This window comes from Rhinolophus hipposideros, assembly GCF_964194185.1.
Source record: "Rhinolophus hipposideros genome assembly, chromosome: 7".
In the NCBI taxonomy this organism is placed as follows: Eukaryota; Metazoa; Chordata; class Mammalia; order Chiroptera; family Rhinolophidae; genus Rhinolophus; species Rhinolophus hipposideros.
The window spans coordinates 17,874,015-17,887,124 of NC_138053.1; the positions used below are offsets into that span (position 1 = coordinate 17,874,015).

General features: G+C 35.2%; 1 protein-coding gene and 1 pseudogene across 6 annotated transcripts in view; one reads left to right on the forward strand and one right to left on the reverse strand.

Moving 5' to 3' along the window:
* PRR16 (proline rich 16) overlaps positions 1-13,110 on the reverse strand; it is a 282,622-nt gene that overhangs the window by 206,107 nt on the left and 63,405 nt on the right. The window contains exon 1 of one of the 5 annotated variants that reach the window (XR_013993646.1): positions 6,025-6,218. The exons of 3 other annotated variants lie outside the window; for them this stretch is intronic. The gene's annotated coding sequence lies outside the window, so the exon portion shown is untranslated. Of the gene's footprint in view, positions 1-6,024; positions 6,223-13,110 lie in introns of those variants that run through there. One more of the 5 variants, XM_081053717.1, reaches the window with a different exon arrangement.
* On the forward strand, positions 1,912-4,403 carry LOC308500162 (integrator complex subunit 12-like; annotated as a pseudogene). The gene is made up of 2 exons: positions 1,912-1,949; positions 3,009-4,403. The product of its transcript is annotated as an integrator complex subunit 12-like (transcript).

The window sequence follows — 13,110 nt, forward strand, 5'->3', positions numbered from 1 at the left end:
ACAAAAAAAAAAAAAAAGTTTATGGTATTGTATACTCTATCATTACCAAAAAATTTGTAATTCTCACTCTAATATTATTCTGCTAACTACAAAATGTAAAATGTTATCTAGCCTATATTCCATGCTATACAACATAGACAATAAATCAACAGATATTGAGCAGTATTTTCTATTTAGAATTGATTCCTTGGATTAGGTGATAGAGAAAATGGGGCGATAGAGGGATAGGAATTGATCCTTTATATTCTTTTTTATATAGAACATTAAAAAGTCATTTTCCCTGGATGATTTTATTTTGGTTTCTTTCAAGAAACATATTTCTTTCCCATAAATGTCTCATATCCCTGATCATAACCAGTGACAGAAAGTTCATCACTTGCTCTTTGGGGCAATAATTCCCTGCTAGCTGCACAAGCTTATTATGTAGAGAGCTTTTAAAAGTAAAGATTCTTTGGGCTCCATCCCAGTTCCTATTGATCCAGAATATCCCTGGGCAGGACTTGGAGACATATATTTTTGAAAGCTAGCTTATTAGGGTCATATGTTGCCATCTGCAGTCTCCTATTGCTGCACATTACCTGGTTCCATCTACATCAGATTTCTGGATTCCACAGGTCTCCTAAAAGATAACTGATAGACAAAGAAGTAATTATTAATACCTCACAGCGTAAAGCTTGTGATCAATTGTCCAGCAAATATCGGTGATATATTAACAGCCACTGAAACAATGGAGGGACTCAGTATATTCATTTAAACTAAAGCTTGTATCATATCATACTAGAAACACACCTTACAATAATGTGGAACCCCTAAGACTATCATACATTCTGCAGACTCATCCAAAATAGACATGTTGAACTTGAATAGAGATGGGTGGAATGGGGAATAAACCTAGACAAGATCAGTTTTGGTCTAAAGTGACAGATCATTTATTACACATGTCCCCTAGAAGGTAGCAACTTGTCTTAATGATAACCTCTCAATAGTCTTTGTAAACTCTATCTATTGCAGGCAAATGCGATAGGAAAACTCCAATGGTAGGAAAGTTAACTGAAAAATCAAGGCAAGATCTAGTCCCTCACACGAGAGGCCCTGAGAGAACTAGAGAGGTTATCAGGACCTGTCTTAGTCAGTTTGAGCTGTATAACAAAATACCATAGACTGGGTGATTTAAACAACAACCAGAAATACTGATGTTTCACAGTTCTGGAGCCTGAGAAGTCATAGATCAAGGTTCCAGTAGATTTGGTGTCTGGTGAAACCTTCCTAGTTTGCATACAGCCAGTTACCTTCTTATTATATCCTCACATGGCAGAGAGGTTGAGAAATAACAAGCTCGCTGGTCCCTTCTTGAAAGGGCACTGATCTCATCATGAGGACCCCACCCTCATAATTTCATCTAAACCTAATTACGTCTCAAAGGTCCCAACTCTCAAAACCCCCATCACATTAGGGCTTAGGTCTTGAAAATAAGAATTTTGTTGGTATACGACATTCAGTCTAATGGGGCCCTAAGTAAGAAGACTGTGCTTCAAAGAAGAAGAAACTAGGCCAGAAACCCAGCAGCGTAGACTGAGCATGTGTTTTGAGTTAAAAGCCAATATTGTGACTCTGTAGACACAGGAGTGCCATTACAGGCTTAAATGGCATACATGAGCTACCCAGCTTAGGACAATAGATTTATCCCCCAATTTGTAAGATATGATAAGTATGGAAAAAAACATAACACACACTGATCTGATAACCATGAAAGACCAAACACAAACCACTGAGAAGTTGTTTACTGAGAAATTATGCAGGAACTGAGTATGCCTTAGACACAGAAAGGAAAAAAAAAATTGATAGAACTTTGTGAGGCATATGAGAAAATCACCTTTTTACCAATTTAAGAGTAATATATCAAAGACCAGAATGAAACCTAAGAACAGCATGATGCTGGCTAAGTTAAGGTAAAAGTGCTTTTCTGATTGAATTCATAGAGGATTGCTTCTAGAATATGGATGGGAAGCTATTCAAGAAACTGTTAACAGTTTCTCAGGAAGAGGAGGGAGAGGCAGGGAGCTAGGAACAGAAGAAAGTGTTACTGTAAAGTCCATGCCCTTTTTCGAGAGGTATTTCAATTCCTCAGTTTGTTTTTTCATACTTGGATATAACCATATTGTGAAGCCAGTGATCAAAAACACTTCCACCAACTAACAGCATACCTCAGCAAAAAGCACTTTTCTAAACAGCTGTGAAGCCAAGAAATTCTAGATTGTTTGGTGAACACAAACACCCAAAGAAAATATGTGAAATTCAACAGACTACAAAACTACATATCAGTCAGGCTATCATTTAGCTAACGTCCATGAGGATGGGCAGGAGGAAAGTCACACAACCATGCCATGTTTATATATTTAATGCAGAAGACTATGCCATGAACCAAGTGTGAATAGGCTGAATACTCCCTGTCAAAATTCAGGGCAGAAAACTCTTCAGAATAAATTGAAATGTCAAAATATCATAAAAGAAACCCATGTATGACATAATTGTAAAGTTAATTGAACTTATAATAAGCCCAACTGAAAACAATGAAATATAAAGATATTTTAGAGGTACTAGGTTTTGAGAAGATATCTGTTAAGGCTTGTGTTATACTTTAAAATTAACTAAGCTATTTGTTATAGCTCTTCCTTTCAGGATATACTTCAGGATATACTCTTCCTTTCTTCCATCCAACAAATCCTAAAGTACCGAGTATTATTTTATTTTTATTTTATGTGTAAGCCTAGAGATTTGCTAGAGACCTCACAGATAGAAAGTGGTAGAGAAAGGAGTCAGAGTCCAGTTTATTTCAAACACCTATGATCTTTCCAGATCACATTTTGATGAATTAGAAATGCAATCAAATATAGCAGAGCAACTTATTTTTGAAACTAGTAGTTTTGATTATGTTTCTCCACATTTAGACAAGGTTAATAAGATTAACTAGTCTGAACGGGCTAGTTACACTCTTATAAAGAATACAGAACATCCGGGAACCCACGGAGAAGGGGCAGAGTGGTGTTTGCAAAGGCTGCTGCAGTGAACTGGAACTTGATCCCATTTTATGGAAAGCACTAGGCTTCTTACTTTCAAAGGGTAAGGTTTCTGCTGGAAAGCTAAAAGCATTACTTGATGACTCTTTGACTTGGGGCATTGATTCAAGTTACCATCCGTCTCAAAAAGATGTGGAGCCACACAAAATTGCAAGCACACAAACTATTTCCATTAAGCAAGAGCCCAAAACATCATCCAGTATTGCTTCTGACAATAATAATAATAGCAAGGTACTCACAACTAAAAAGGTAAAGAAGGAAGCTGAAAAGAGACGTGCTGATGAAATGAAATCAGATATCATTGAAGGAGTATTCCAAAGAAATCTAGACTGGGGAAACCAGAGACACGGTCCTTTCCCATTACCATGCAAACCAGCAAGGATTTGGCTATGGCTGACCCTTCTGGTGTTGGTGATTTTGCCACGGAGATGGGATCGGCCTGTGTTTTTTTAGGCAAATGACAGTGGTGTCTGGTAATCAATTAGTAGAATGTCAGGAGTGCCATAATCTTTACCAGCAAGATTGCCACAAGCCCCAGGTGACAGACGAGGAGCTGAATTACCTTTGCCTTGTGTGGTATTATGCTGATGTACCAGACAGTAAAAAAAAATGGCTCAAAAATCTCACAAACTACCACAGAAACCAGTCCCCACAGTTGTTTCTGTAGCTCCCGCTCTCAAAGATCGATTGGTTAAGAAACCAGAAACTAAACTCAAATAAGAGCCAACTTTTCTAGCATTTAAGAGAACAGAAGTCAAGACATCTGCAGTTATTTCAGGAAATTCTTCTAGTACCAGTGTTTCCTCTTCAGTAACTAGTGGTCTAAGTGGATGGGCAGTTTTTGGAGCCAAAACTTCTGCTGGTCCATCAACTGCAAAATTGAGTTCAACAACCCAAAACAGTAGTGGGAAACCTGTTACCTCATCAACTAACCAGAAGTCTGTGGGTTTGACTAGTCTGGTAACATCATCCAAAGGTGGAACAAGTTCCAAAATAGGTTCCAGTAACAACAGTTCCCCCACTCTTCCATTGAAACCACCTCTAACTTTGGGCAAAACTGGACTTTTAGTTGTGACAACGTTAGCAAAGCAGGTCTTCTTAGTCCAAGTATTTTAGTTCCTGGAAGCAACAGCCAACTAACTGGAAATGGAGATAGTGGGACCTCAGGGCCTAGTAGAAATACCACTAGCAAAACCACTTCAGAATTGAACAGCTCTCCCTCAGCATCCCTTAAAGGTCCAACTTCACAAGAATCACAGCTCAATGCTATGAAGTGATTACAGATGGGTCAAAAAGAAAGCAGCCCAAAAGAAACTCAAGAAGTAATGTGGCCAAGTATGTTTTTTATATCACATTACCCTAAAGATTAAAATCTTATTACCGTGTTTCCCTGAAAATACGACCTAGCTGGGCAATCAGCTCTAATGCGTCTTTTGGAGCAAAACTTAATAAAAGACCCGGTCTTTATAATGTAATACAATATAATATAATACTGAGTCATATTAATTTTTGCTCCAAAAGACACATTAGTGCTGATTGTCCGGCTAGGTCTTATTTTTGGGGAAACATGGTATTAGGACATAAACTGTAATACACTATAATTTAATAAAAATCTTTATAATGAAAAGAAAGCGTGTAGAACCTCAAAATGTCATTTTACATCAAGGACACGCATAATTACAACAATTTACCACTTTATTTTTCAAGGTTCTACCTGGCATTAATAATTTTTTAAACCTTTCTTTCCAGTTAACCTCTAATATATCACAAATGAAGAAAATGAACCGCTCAGCTAGGATTTCAGCACAAGCATAAAATGCATGCATATAAATGAATCATTAATATCAGTACACACTAGCTCCCTCAAAACTGTTACAACCCTTTATGCCACTACATAAAACTAAATTACTAACACAAGCAAATAATTTTTCACATTAATTTCTATTGTAGTGTGTCATAATCTAAAAATAACCAGCACCCCAAATTACCAAAGTTATCAATGAAGCCTGCACATTTTATTGATGTCATAATTGAGTATACAAGCTGTATTTCATTCATATAAAACAAGCAGTAAAGGTCTTTACAAAAATTATGTAAGAATTGGAAGATACTGACATTTAATATCATTTGTTAAGGGGATTTAGATACAGAGTTTTACAAAAAACATTATTGCCCAAATGTTTTCAAGAAGGACATGATTAACTTTTCCTTCACATAACAGACATGTGAAATCATATTCAAAGTTACATAAGGGACTAAGATTAGGATCCAGTGACTAGAAAACTGTTTGGTTTTTAAATTTCCTCCATCAAAAACACAGAAGTCCAATAAATATACTATTTATAATCCTTCCAAATGTCTGTTATTTTTCAACAATTACATATTGTTTATATAAAAAAATTGAAATATTTCCTAATATTAACAAGTTCAAAGTAGATTGAGTTCCAAAATAATTCTTTGGAAGCACCCATGTACATGAAGTCTAACACTGAAAATCATATTATTTAAAGGGATACTAAATAATTTCAAATTGTCAATAACCTAATTATCAGATATGGTTTATATTTCTACTAAGTGTGTGTCGTGGATCGAAATATGATTATATATTACAATACCTATTTAAAAATGCGAAAGAAACCATAGGTATTATAATTATATATAATCAAACCCTTTTTTATACAAGAAAATGAATATCCGGACCTGCCAGAGATTTGCCCAAAGTACTGGTCTTGGCAATGATTTTTTAAAAAAATTCTATGCCAAAAGCATAGGCAACAAAGCAAAAATAAATACGGGGACTATATCAAAAGTTTCTGCACAGCAAAGAAAACAGAAAAGAAAAAGAAAAGATTATTTCAGAGGGAGTGGAAAGAATGAATATATTATATAGATATATGAGGTCAGACAATTAACTCCACGAACCCATCCTAGAAAAAGTGCTACATACCTCATTGCTGAATATCACTACAGTCACCTTTGAAGTATTCTTCTCGGAAAGCTATGCACCCATGCCAGTGCCTAGTCCACCCTTCAAAGCAATTTTGGAACTCTTTTTCTGGAATGGCCATCAAAGCTGTTGTATTACCCTTGATGTCCTGAATGTCATCAAAATGTCTTCCTTTCACTATTTCCTTTATTTTCAGGTAAAGAAAGAAGTCACCCGGGGCCAGGTCAGGTGAGTAGGGAGGGTGTTCCAGTACAGCTATTTGTTTATTGGCTAAAAACTCCCTCACAGACAGTGCGGTGTGAGCTGGTACATTATCGTCATGCAAGAGCCATTAATTATTGACAAAAAGTTCAGGTTGTTTAACTTTTTCATACAGCCTTTTCAGCACTTCCAAATAGTAAACTTGGTTAACTGTCCAGTTAGCATTAATTCATAATGAATAATCCCTCTGATAGCAAAAAAAGGTTAGCAACATTGTTGGAACAAGTTGGCGAACTTAATTGTCACATTTCGTATACATGTATATACTCATATATATCTAGACCTAGAACTATATGGACTCTAGGTGAGCTATTTAATGAAGTTTCTCCTTGGTCTTCAAAATACGTACCAAAAATATTACATTGTATTACATAAGACCCGGCCTTATATCATATTACATTATATAAGATCCAGTCTTATATTAAAATAAAATATTATATTACATAACACCTGGTCTTATATAAGACCCGGTCTTATTTTAATAAAATAATATTTATATTAATTATATTAAAATAAGACCGGGTCTTATATAAATTTCTGCCCCAAAAGACGCATTAGAGCTAGGTCTTCTTTTCGGGGAAACACAGTACTGTATGTTATGGGAAGAAACAGAAAAAGTGGGAGTTAGACACAGTTCTATTTCATGCCATTTAATCTCGAACTTTCAATTTAAATCTCTACTCTGAGTCCTACAATAGTATTGGTGAATATTTTTATGATTATATTTAAAGAATACGACCTACCTGACATCTAATTCCTGTCCATGGAAACCAGACATCACCATTTAAAAAAATCAATTTTCTAGATGGGAAAACAATTGTGACAATGGTCAGGATGATATTTCATAAACTAAAGTGTTGCTGTCCTGCATAGGATGGAAGAAAATGACTGAGAAATTCAAACCAATAAAACTTTCAAAGGTTATCTTACAGATTACTTCTATCATTTGAAGAAACTAGCGAGTTACTCATTTTATTAGATAGATCTGGTTATAAATGTATGTCCTCACAAAATTCATGTCAAAGCCTTAGCTCCCCAAGTGATGGTATGGAGACGGAGCCTTTGGGAGACAATTAGTTTTCAATGAGATCATGAGGGTGGGACTCCCCATGATATGAATAATGTCCTAATAAGAGGAGGAGGAGAGGACAGAGCTCTCCATTTCACCACAGGAGGACATAGCAAGAAGGTGGCTATTTGAAAGCCAAGATGTCTCCTCACCTAAAAACAAATCGGCCAACACTTTGATCTTGGACTTCCCAGCCTCAAGAACTACAAAAACGAAATTTCTGTTGTGTGAGCCATCCAGTCTATGATATTTTGTTTTGGCAGCAGGAGCTAATATAGGCACAACATAGTGTTGCCCCAAATTGATTTATTTTTAACCATGAAAAACTTTTTTCAATTAAGTTTTGTTTGACACCTCTGAAATCACAGGGCTTGCCAGAATATGGGTAATCTGAAGCAGAGAAATTGTTCGGAGTGAGGAGACCAACTCTACCTTCCCATGAATAAGAATATCACCTTGTTAATGCTGAATTTGCTGCCAATAAATCAATAAGTAAATTCTATATATTTACAGAGTCCCTTAGAAAAATACACACAGTTTATTAGCATAAAGCCTCCCAAATTGATGATATAAACCCACATAATAAAGGGGCAGTGACTTAGCAAGAATTTGGCTTCATCCTACAGTGTCACTGTCATGAGTTCCCCTTAGCGTAACTCTGAAGTAATCATGCTACATCTGTTTCTCCTGTGTTTGGCCACCTTTGTGCTATTAGCTATTATTATTTTTTTAATCTTAGCTAAATTCATGAAGAAATTGTATCAGGTGTTTATATTATGTGCATTCCTTCTAATCTCACCCTAATCCATAGTTCTTTATATTACCATCATATTAAACTGGTAACAGTACAGCTACTGTGGATTAACTGACTTAGAACGCTGAAATTTAGGCTGTTGTGGGCGTATGTAAAATAGTACATTTAAAAACAACTAATACAAGATCTAAAACATAGATCTTACTAACAAATGCCAGTTCTCTTATTTATATCTGCCCAGTCCTGCACCCATTCAGTAAATAGAATTGCCTCTCAGATTGGAGCCAAGTTATAATTTGAATTTCATTATCACTTCTTTTCCTTATGCCTGAATCCCTATATTGCTGTTCCAGTGGACCATGTCTTCATTGAACATTAGTGAAGCAATCCAGTTCTTGAATACTCAGTTTTGTTAAAAAACAAACAAACAAAAAAAAATATATATATATTATATATAATATATATAATATGTATATTGTATATATATTGTATACAATTAAATACTGTGTGTATATATATATATATATATATATATATATATGTATACATATATAGTAATCAAATATTTGAAATCCCTCTCTGTTAAACTTGGTCATAATTTCTGCCCACAATGCCATACTATCAAGATCTTATGAATGCTGAACTTGCTACAAATAATCACTATACATATATAAACACTCTTTGGAAAGAATGCACAGAGACTATTGGTATAAAGCCTCCCAAGGTGGGAGTTTGCAATGAAAGCCTACAAAATCATATCTGGGAGAACTGCCTACCTACCTCGTCCCTTCCCAAAACAGCATTAAACAAACTTAAGTTGAAAATTTGATTCTAAACTTCAATATGTTTTATATCCTTTCTCAATTGTGTATTATCTGCAAAGTTAGTTAATATACCTTCTAAGAATTTAAACAATTTAAGGAAAAGATGTTTATATGGGACAAAGCAAAAGAGATAACTTATTGGAGTGTTACTAGGGAAGGCACTGCTTTTTAGATTCAAGAAGTATACAGCAGAATATTTTTTGAATTCCTACTGTGTGACTTGCTAGAAAATTCTCGTATTTATTGAAAGATTGCTGTTAATTGATATGATCTGAGTGTGAATCTTTCACTTGTAATTATTATACCAAGTTACAATGTCATTCAAGCATGATTATTGATTGTTGTATAGAGAACTGAGAAAAATAAAACACTAATCAGAAGCATCGTGGATATGAATGAACATGGATATATCTGTGTTAATAAATGGTTATTGATTGCCTTGAAGCATAACAACAGATTTCCAATTCTTAACACTGAATTCACCAGTTCCTGTGGGTGTGGCCTTAAAAATCTCTCTAAAGGAATATGAGAAGATTATGATGATCTGATGATCTTGCAAATACCTTGTGAACACAATAGAGGATAATACTCACCTTGAAAATCAAGAGACCAAGTGATTAACAACAACAAAAAGACAAGAGAAATTACCTTCACAACAAACCCAAGGGTGCCAAAACTTAGGGTGCACACATCTTTATTCAGAACGACTATGTGTTTGATAAACTGTGAGCTATAATTCAAATCATCTCTTTTCCTGATTTGAGGGATGGTCCTTCCTGTATAACAAAGACATGAGACATTCTGCAAAATGTCTTACTAAAGTCAAGTTGTGACACAGAAGAAGTAGTATCTAATTATCCAAAACATTAAACGAGTGTAACAATATTGATTTTTAGGGAATATACACTATATTCTGATTATCACGGCTCTTGTTCAAGTTCTCAGACCATGGTTTAATAAGTCTATGTATAATTTTTCAAGAAAAATAATCTGCATGTATAATTCACATTATATTTTTCAATGAAGGGAAGAAAATGATTTACCACTTATTACTCTGTTATTTCCTTCATTTTTTGTGGTGTCTGAGTGTTGTGGAGACAGCATTAAACTAGATTACATTTTTAGGCATATTACCTATACAAGTTTTTCTTGGACAAACCAGTCAAAATGTCTGTATATCTATAAAATAAGAGAAGAAGGTGAATTCAGTGCTATCTGATCCACTTCCTGAATTGTGTGATTGCAGAGACCTGAAAATATTTTGTTAAAATCATGAAGCTGGTTAGTTGAAGAGGCAGGCTCAGAACTCAGATCTCCTCATTTGAATTCTAATCTTTTCTTTATCACCAACATGCAGTAGTTGACTCTAAAAATCAATAGGAATGAGTGCTAAAAAACTTTCTAATGCATGACTTGCTATGGAAATAAAAACTATAGTCACAATGATAATTTCTTGAAGAGTCTTCTGCAAAATTTATATAAGATACAATTTGTCCAAGCTTAGAAAGTTGCAGAAGAAATTTACACATTGTTTATTTTCACAAGGATGGTCCAAGATCAAGAAACATGGTACAGTTTGTTTATAAAAATATTAGTTTTTCAATGACAAGAATTTACTAAAACTACTTCCAACTGAAATAAACAAATAACCCTGCATCAATTTTGTAGGACAGATAATCCACATGCAATCAAAAAAATTTATTTCTCAGTTTTGTATTTATCTTAAGTAATATAAATGACATGGATTCTGAATGTTAAAAAGATGTTGTGTTTCACTACATGCCTTACAATTTCTATTTGACTACATCCCACATTACAAATACCGAGAAACTACTACTCAAAATAATACATATGCCTTATTTTTTGGTTTTATTTATAATTCTTCTGTATTTTATAGGTTATATTAATGTTATGCCCAGTGACTATCAATAAGAAAGAATGAAGCATCTAGTTCCCAGTGCAGTCACTTGAAGCAATATAATGAGACTGAAACAAGAAGTGTTTACCATTAGTCGCCACTGACAAAATCTCCAGCCATATCAGTGAAAAGGAGCCATTAGAGGCTTTGTAAAGACGAAAGTTGTATTTTACAAAGTTGTAAAGTTGAATTTTAAGTCAGTATAATCTTCAGAGTTTCATATGCTCTTATTAAACTAGTCTGTCTATTGCATAGCTTGTTGTTCCTATGAATATGAAAGCTGCATGTCACTTTTAATCACCAAATGCCATAGGGGATTGTGAATTAGAATCTGAGAGGATGCCTAAGACTTAGTTTTTTTAATGGCTCCCTCGGCAAGAAAGTTTTCCTCCGGTACTACATGAGTGGGTAAATCCATGAAATGCTTTGCATATCCTGCACTGAGGGACATATTCATTCGTCCAATCAAATGTGAGTTTTTATTAAATGCATAAAACATGATGCAAGCACAACAGGAGATCTTATTCTACCAAGTCAGAGAATCCACTAGTCTCTTCCCTCCGGAGAGCCAGGCAACCCATCCAGTGTAACTAATGCCTTTCTCCACACTCCTGCACTGACATTAGCTCCACATCAACAGCAATTTCTCTTACATATTTATCATATCCCATCCTTACATATGCACGGGGCTTACTTTTGACTAAAAGAAGCATTGACAGGGGGTAGAAAACTTAAATTTAACACACAGTGCCATCTAATAAAGCTTAAGTATAAGCTTATTCCGAATATACAGAGGAAACTAACATGCATTTATTCTGTATTGAATATTTGGCAGGCTATGCTAAGAGAACTTGATGAGGGAGTTCTCACTATCCCCACTTAATAGAGGATGAATCTGAATCTGAATCTAAAGTGAAATTAAATAACTGTCCAATACTCACACAACTACTTAGTCAAAGAGCCAGCATTTGAACTCAAAGTCATCTGATTCTAAAAGTCAAATTTTAATTCAACTTCTCTTTAAAAAGACTAAACACAGTATTGAGGGCTGCTGAAGAGCAATGAAGATACTGAAATAATCAGAGATTCTGCCAAGTTCTGTCCTTCCCTCCCTGAGGCTACACAACATTGTAAAAATGCGTTCATCGTGTGGAATAAAATAAATGAGGGTTTTAAAAAAAGAGGGAAGTAATGGAGGAAACATCTATGTTCAAGGTATTATGCTGGTTATTTAAACAAATATTATTTCAATTCATTCTCCTAAACGTCTTTCTGTTTTTACAGATGGAGAAATCACCCTCCAAATAGAGGATCCAGGATTTACATCCAGGCCTGTCTGACTCAGAGCTGATGTATTTTCAAACACCTTTGCTGTCCTGTCCTCCTGTCCACTCACTCCTTCTGTCACTCCTCATCAACCCGAGGGTCACTGGAACAGTTCTCTCAGACTGGAAGGAGAAGGTAGCTGTTTTCTAAAATTTCTTCACTTAATCTTTATTTATTCACTACCAAACCCAGAATCTTGGACCTGTAAAATAATTAAGGCCGCAGTCCGTCACGTCTCCATTCTTTTTCATGTGAACGGCAGTCAATTCATTTCTGTTCTAAAAAAAAAAAGAAACCCAAAACTAAGATATGAGCTATTCAAACCTAATGATTAAGTGTATTATTTCTCAACAAATTGCATAATGTCTTGGACTTCATATTTAGAGGTGTGATTAAGCAGTCATAAAGGACTGTGTACTTGAAGATGCTTTTCTACTGATAATGACAAACACAGGCCGTGGAATACCCTTAGCAATACCTCATCTTCCTGATAACATTTTTTATAAAAGGCACTGCCGCTGCTCAGCACAGGTTTACTTCACCTCATCATATAGTTAACGTGGATTAATTCTTCAATTTCTTCTCCTGGGAAAGTCTGCTCTGATTTTCTGGCCGTATCCTTTACAGGGTGATGAAGGCTGCTACTGTCCATTTCTGTGAAATGCTATATAATTCTAGTCCATCGAGGTAGAATAGAAACTCCAGGAGGACAGGGACTTGTCTGTTTTTATTCAACAGCGTATCCTCAAGTGCCTAGCAACATTCCTGTGTGTTGTGGGTATTCCATTGAATTGAATAATTTGCAAATTCATCACCTAGACTTGGGGCTAGACAAATCTGTAGCCATGGAACACAATAAAGTTTACTGGATTTGAAACTCAGTTAATTGGGACAATGTCCCATCCTAGCTACGTACTTTAGCCATAACCTGTCG